We start from the raw sequence: 7,500 nt of genomic DNA, 5'->3' as shown, positions 1-7,500 counted from the left end.
CCCGCCCGGCCTAACGCTTAGCGCCGGGGTAGACCTGGTTGCTTCGCCCGGCCCCGCCCGGCTGGGCGCTCAGCGCCGGGGGACGCCCCTTGGCTTCACCCGGCCCCGCCCGGCCTAACGCTTAGCGCCGGGGGACGCCCCTTGGCTTCACCCGGCCCCGCCCGGCCGGGCGCGCAGCGCCGGGCCACGCTGGTTGGCTTCGCCCGGCCCCGCTCGGCCTAACGCTTAGCGCCGGGGTAGACCTGGTTGCTTCGCCCGGTTCCGCCCGGCTGGGCGCTTAGCGCCGGCGGACACCTGTTGGCTTCTCCGGCTCCGCCCAGCCGGGTGCTTAACGCCGGCCGACGCTTGTTGGCTTTGCCAGGCCCCGCCCGGCCGGGCGCTTAGCGCCGGGCCACGCCTCTTGGCTTCGCCATGCCCCGCCCGGCTGGGCGCTTAGCACCGGGCGACGCCTGTTGGCTTCCCCCGTCCGGCCCTATGGGTTTGCCGTGTAGCTCTGGGCAGACCTCCTTCTCCAGGCCCCGCTTGGAACCCTAGTCACATGAGCGGCCCGTAGATTTGTTTCCTTTGTAGATTTCTCCTCCTGGAGCTCGGGGCCTGCCCCCTGCCCACCTCCCCTCCCCCCCACCCCCCCAATGTGGGTGGACCCGGCCTCCCCTCCTGGTGCTGGGGAGACCAGGTCTCGTCGATCGGACCCGCAGCCCCGGGACCCAGTCCAGGCCCGCGAGCACGTCTTGGGCGGCCAGCCCGCACGTCTGGCAGCCCCGCACGCACCCGCCACACACGGCAGCTCGCACGCGCTGGTCCCCCCCTCCCCCCCCCCCGCCCCGAAAGCTGGGACGTGAAGGCGAGTGACTTTCGGTCCCAGACGGCGGCGTCCCTTCTGGCTCCATGCCTGAGCGGCCGTCAGCGTCACCCCCTGCCGCGCGCTTCCCCAGCTCCAGCCCGCCCTGTCGCCACCCTGCCTGCAGCCCGCTCCCCATGCCACTGCCGGAGAGGGAAGGAGGGACTCTTTAGGAGCCGGCGGCGTTCCCGCCGCCTCCGTGCCAAAACGGCCAGCAGCATCCGCTCTCTAAGCCCGGCTCCCGGCCCTCGAAAGCCTGCCGTGCCCTTGCCCCACCTCCCACCTTGATTTCTGCATCTCTCACTCCCTCATCCGCCCGCCTCGCTTCCGTCCTGCCGCAGGCTTGACCGGGGCTGGGGGTAGGCAGGAAGGAACGCCATCGAACCGAGAGGCTCAGAGCGACCTGAACAGGATGCTTCTTCAAAAAGAGACAGTGCCAAGCATCCCGCCACCACCTCCAGACTGTCGCTGGCCCTACTTCTGCACCAGGCTCTCGGCCTGCTCGCCGAACACCCTGGCTGCCTCGGCACCCAAGTCCTCGCCCCCCTGCTGCTGCCGTCGCCGCCGTCCGAACTGGCTGATGGGACCCTGGGCAGGGGCGAGAAAAGTCTGAGGGTGGCGCCAGGGAGGCAGATGGTGGAGAGCAGGAGTGCCCCCAACCCTCGAGAGACAGGGCGACGGGAGGGAGGGGGACGGAGCGCATCTGCGGCAAGTGTGCGCGTCCATGCGCAGGCGTGCCTATGTCTGTGTGTGTCTGTCTGTGTCGATGAGTGTGCAGCTGTGGCCGTCCGCGGCAAAAAGAGAGGGGGGCGGCGGGGCTGTGAGTGGGTCTGAGAGTCCCTGTGTCTGCCTATCTCTCCGTGTGAACATGGGCCGGGGGCCGCCCGCTCCCTGCCAGCATCGGGCGCCTCGGCGCGGCGCCCCCGCGGCCCGCCGGAGCGGCGGCGGGGGCCGGGGACCTCGGCGGACCCTGAAAGAACCGGCCCGAAGGCGGCCGCCCGGCCCCGGCCCCGGCCCCGGCCCCGGCCGCCGGCCCCGGCCCCGGCCCCGGCCCCGGCCGCCGGCCCCGGCCCCGGCCCGGGCCCCCGCCCCGGCCCTCGCCGGCGGGCGGGGCTCGTCCCGCCGGGGCTCGCCCGCTGCCTGCCGGCCTCGGGCACCGGGGCGCGGCGCCCCCGCGGCCCCCCGAAGCGGCGGCGGGAGACGGGGACCTCGGCGGACCCCGAAAGAACCGGCCCGAAGGCGGCCGCCCGGTCCCCCCGGCCTCGGCCCCGGCCCCTCCTGGTGGGCGGGGCCAGTCGCGCCGGCGGCCATCGGCTTCGTTCCCTGTTCCTATGCACCTGCTTCCCCTCCCCGCTGTCTCCCTAGAGGTGCTCTGCTCTGGTGGGGCTGGGCGTGGTGCCCGGGGTGGGGTGGGGAGGGGCGTCCGTTTTGGTGCGTCAATGTGTGTGGGCTGGCCGAGCTAAGGGCACACGATCCTCCCGAGCGTGGCCGGCTGTGGTGTGGGCGCCCAAGAAAACGGAGTAAAATTCGCAAAGAATTTTTTTTTTCCCCAGGAAACTTCCTTGTTCCTAGCAGAAGAAAGATGTACTCGTTCAAAAATTAAAGGTTGAGTTTTGTCGAAAATACGTATTGGTCTTGAAACCGGGTTCTCAGGCGGGACAGGGCTGCTAGAGCCATACGGTTCCGGGGCGTTCCGGGGCTGTGGGGTTCCCCCGGCTCAGGGATGGCAGGAGGATGCCTTGTCTCCGGGGTCGGCTGCGGCCACCAGCGGTTGCCGGAGCCGTCAGCGTACTGTCCCGGCAGCGTCCGGCCAGAGGGCGAACAGGTCTACCCGGATCCGGGCTCGGCCGCGGCCGCCGGCCGTGCCACGAAACCGCCCGCGTGGCTCCCCTGGCGGCGCCCGGTCTCGGCGTGAACAGGTCTACCCGGCCCGGGGACGGCTCCGGGCGGACAGGTCTACCCGGATCCGGGCCCGGCCGCGGCCGCCGCCCGGCCCTCGCCGGCGGGCGGGGCTCGTCCCGCCGGGGCTCGCCCGCTGCCTGCCGGCCTCGGGCACCTGGGCGCGGCGCCCCCGCGGCCCCCCGAAGCGGCGGCGGGAGACGGGGACCTCGGCGGACCCCGAAAGAACCGGCCCGAAGGCGGCCGCCCGGTCCCCCCGGCCTCGGCCCCGGCCCCTCCTGGTGGGCGGGGCCAGTCGCGCCGGCGGCCATCGGCTTCGTTCCCTGTTCCTATGCACCTGCTTCCCCTCCCCGCTGTCTCCCTAGAGGTGCTCTGCTCTGGTGGGGCTGGGCGTGGTGCCCGGGGTGGGGTGGGGAGGGGCGTCCGTTTTGGTGCGTCAATGTGTGTGGGCTGGCCGAGCTAAGGGCACACGATCCTCCCGAGCGTGGCCGGCTGTGGTGTGGGCGCCCAAGAAAACGGAGTAAAATTCGCAAAGAATTTTTTTTTTCCCCAGGAAACTTCCTTGTTCCTAGCAGAAGAAAGATGTACTCGTTCAAAAATTAAAGGTTGAGTTTTGTCGAAAATACGTATTGGTCTTGAAACCGGGTTCTCAGGCGGGACAGGGCTGCTAGAGCCATACGGTTCCGGGGCGTTCCGGGGCTGTGGGGTTCCCCCGGCTCAGGGATGGCAGGAGGATGCCTTGTCTCCGGGGTCGGCTGCGGCCACCAGCGGTTGCCGGAGCCGTCAGCGTACTGTCCCGGCAGCGTCCGGCCAGAGGGCGAACAGGTCTACCCGGATCCGGGCTCGGCCGCGGCCGCCGGCCGTGCCACGAAACCGCCCGCGTGGCTCCCCTGGCGGCGCCCGGTCTCGGCGTGAACAGGTCTACCCGGCCCGGGGACGGCTCCGGGCGGACAGGTCTACCCGGATCCGGGCCCGGCCCCGGCCGCCGCCCGGCCCTCGCCGGCGGGCGGGGCTCGTCCCGCCGGGGCTCGCCCGCTGCCTGCCGGCCTCGGGCACCTGGGCGCGGCGCCCCCGCGGCCCCCCGAAGCGGCGGCGGGAGACGGGGACCTCGGCGGACCCCGAAAGAACCGGCCCGAAGGCGGCCGCCCGGTCCCCCCGGCCTCGGCCCCGGCCCCTCCTGGTGGGCGGGGCCAGTCGCGCCGGCGGCCATCGGCTTCGTTCCCTGTTCCTATGCACCTGCTTCCCCTCCCCGCTGTCTCCCTAGAGGTGCTCTGCTCTGGTGGGGCTGGGCGTGGTGCCCGGGGTGGGGTGGGGAGGGGCGTCCGTTTTGGTGCGTCAATGTGTGTGGGCTGGCCGAGCTAAGGGCACACGATCCTCCCGAGCGTGGCCGGCTGTGGTGTGGGCGCCCAAGAAAACGGAGTAAAATTCGCAAAGAATTTTTTTTTTCCCCAGGAAACTTCCTTGTTCCTAGCAGAAGAAAGATGTACTCGTTCAAAAATTAAAGGTTGAGTTTTGTCGAAAATACGTATTGGTCTTGAAACCGGGTTCTCAGGCGGGACAGGGCTGCTAGAGCCATACGGTTCCGGGGCGTTCCGGGGCTGTGGGGTTCCCCCGGCTCAGGGATGGCAGGAGGATGCCTTGTCTCCGGGGTCGGCTGCGGCCACCAGCGGTTGCCGGAGCCGTCAGCGTACTGTCCCGGCAGCGTCCGGCCAGAGGGCGAACAGGTCTACCCGGATCCGGGCTCGGCCGCGGCCGCCGGCCGTGCCACGAAACTGCCCGCGTGGCTCCCCTGGCGGCGCCCGGTCTCGGCGTGAACAGGTCTACCCGGCCCGGGGAAGGCTCCGGGCGGACAGGTCTACCCGGATCCGGGCCCGGCCGCGGCCGCCGGCCGCGCCCCGAAACCGTCGGCGTGGCGCCGCGGTGGTGCCCGGTCGCGGGGCGAACAGGTCTACCCAGCTCCGGCGGGACTTAGGCAAATTTCGGCAGGGGCCGGGTAGACCTGTTGCCCCACCCGTCCTGGAAGTTCACCAAGGGGTCGCTGTTTCTGGCTGCCTCCAGTTGCGTCATGGTAGGAGGCGGCGTGCGCCAGCGCACCGCCCCGGTCAAGTACGATTGGTTCTCTTGGAGGCGTCCGGGGCCTTGGACTCGTCTGTCCGTATTATGGGAGCGGGTGATGGGCCGTGTCCCCGCAGGCTGGCGGTGCCTGTGTCGAAGGTCGAGAGCGGCGGCCGCGCGCGCGGTTGCCAGAACGAAGAGTGTCGAATAAGCGGGATATGAGTCGCGTGGCTTTTATCCTGGTTTCACAGCCCCAGTTGATGGGAAAGGCCGAAAAAGAGAGAGACTGTGTGAGCCGCTTGTCGGCCTAGGTGGGGTGGCGAGAGACCCGTGAGTGTATCCTCCCTCCGACCCTGGCGGCTGCCGACTCCGTGCAGGGGGGCCGCAGGGGAAAGTCCGGTGGTGGCCGAGGCGGCGGCGCCTCGTTCCTTTTCTGCCCGGCCTTAAGCCGGTGCCCGCTCGGCGGGCTCGGTTTTCGGCTGTCAGTCTGGTGCGGTGGCTGGCAGCCGGTGGGGTGGACGCGGCCGGGGCGCGCTCTGTTTCGCGGAGCCCCGACGGGGCTTTTCCCGGCCCTTCCCTGAGAGCTCCGAGGATGGGCCCAGTTGGCCGAGGTGGCGGCGCCCCGTTCCCGGCTCCCGACCTGTGCTTGGTGTGTCGGCGGTGCCACGGGGACGCTCCGGTGGGGCGTGCGGCCTTGCCTCCGGCCTCGCCCGGTTGGCCGAGGGGCTCGGTGACGGGAGTCGCCCGATGTTGTGGCGGGGCGGCGGCGCCTCGCCCCCCCCCCCGCTGTGTGTTGAAGTCGTCCCCCTTCCTCGGCCCTAAGCTGGGGAACCCGCGTAGCGGGCGGGAAGGTCTCAGGGGCGGCGGCCGGCCTGCGGTGGCCGGCTGCCGAGAGCGGACCGGAAGCCCGACAAGAGAGAGCCCTGTGAGAATGCTTGCCGGCGAGGCGGCGGCGCCTCGCCCTTCCTTGTTTTCGGCCGGCATCGACTGAGCCGCGACGCTGGGGCGGCCCGTGGTGTCGGGCCTGTCCCGGCTGCCGTGGTTGCCGGTGGGCTGGGTTGCGAGAAGGTCCGCTGTTTCAGGCGTGTGTGCCGGCTTGTGCGGTTGCACTGGGGGGGTGCCTGCCCCGGCCTTACGCTGTTTGTTTTTTTTTTTTTTCTCGCGGCCTTAAGCCGCCGCGGCACGACGGAGAAGCGCGGCACAAAGGCGCGCGGGCCACGAACGCCGAAAGGGAGAGAGACGAGAAGGAGGCGTTCTTTGAGAGGTCGTTGGGATTAAAGGGGGGGGGAGTGAGAGGCGCGCGCCTCGCCCCCCAGGCCCGCGGCCCCCGTGGGTAGCACGGGGTTATGTGACGCGCGCTGTCGTGCCTTTTTTTTTTCCCCTCCGCTGTTTGCCGTTCCCCCTGGCTTTTCCGGAGGGAAAGCCGATCGCCGCGAGGCGGGCGAAAGCCGGTGGCCCGTGGGCATGGTCGGTGGCGCTTTCTCGCACGCTCGGAAGGGTTCCGTGGGGCCGGGAGCGTGGCCTGCCGTGGCCTCCTCCCGCCGTGGTCCCGTCCCGATGTTGTCTCGCTAATAAAAGGGAATCGTTGTCCGCAGCCGGGGTTGGGTGGCGGCACCTCCCCGCGCTTTCTCCGCTGTGACCGATGCGAAAGCTCTGCTGCAAAGTGGCGCTCGGGTGCGTCGGGGAGGCTCGGCGGCGCCAAGCCGTGGGGAGGGCCTCTCGGGGACGTGTCCCGCACGCGGAAAAGCAGCCCTGCTGCGTCCGTCTGCCCGCTGCCCGCCTGGAAGCGTGGTGTGGTGCGCGCTTTGGGCTGCCGATGTCCCAGGACCGAGGCCGCGGGGCCTTCTTTCGCTCCTCTTTTCTCGGCTGATCGATGAGGCTTTTCGGGTCGCGTCGGAAAGGGCCCCCGGCGGGCCGGCTCTTCCGGGGCTCTCTGTAATGGGGAAGCCACGGCGGAGTCCGGTGCTCGGGCAGGGCGGTCTCCTTTCCAATTCGCTTCCCGTCGCAGGTGAGGTGTCGCCGCTCCCGCTGCCGGGAGGGCGTCTTTACCGTCCGGGCTGTGTGACGGCCGCGTGGCCCCGCGAGCCCTCAGGTGTCCTTCAAACCATGCGAGGTGTGTGTGCTGGCCCCGGCCCGGGTTTGTGCCCCGTGGGTGCCGGCCGCGAGCAGCGCTTGGGCGGCGGTGCGGCTCGAGCTGAGCCGAGGGGGGGAAACCCCAGAGAGAAAGGGGGGAAAGGAAAAACCCCGCTGTTTGGCACGGTTGGGGGAAAAGAGCCCACCGCGCGCGCGCACCGCACGGCGCTCGTTTTTTGCCGCGTCGCCGCCTGCTGCAGAGCGAACCGCCCTGGCCGAGGGGCCTCGGTGTCCGGGCCGCGCCCACCTCGTCGGGTCGCTGTCTCCTCTAGCACATCCGGTGCTTTTCCGCGTGGCCCGGTGGGGGGGGCCGTGTCGGGGGGCTTTCGCTCCGGGCGAGTCCCCTTCGGCGGCTCAACCTCGCCGGCGGCCGGTCGCCCGCGACCGGTCGGCGGGCGGGCCGGCCTCGGGGGCGGGTCAGCCCCAGCCGAGTACCCCGTCCCGCGTGCCGTGCGTGACTTGGACGCGAGGCCGACTCTCGGAAGGGCGCGTGCCCTGCGAGAGAGCGAGAACCCGAGGGCGTGACCGAGAGGCCCGTGTCGTCCGAAGCCGAAGCTGCGCAGCGGTCCTGG

This window comes from Aphelocoma coerulescens, unplaced genomic scaffold, assembly GCF_041296385.1.
Source record: "Aphelocoma coerulescens isolate FSJ_1873_10779 unplaced genomic scaffold, UR_Acoe_1.0 HiC_scaffold_627, whole genome shotgun sequence".
NCBI classification, from domain to species: Eukaryota; Metazoa; Chordata; class Aves; order Passeriformes; family Corvidae; genus Aphelocoma; species Aphelocoma coerulescens.
This window is presented reverse-complemented; position numbering follows the sequence as displayed.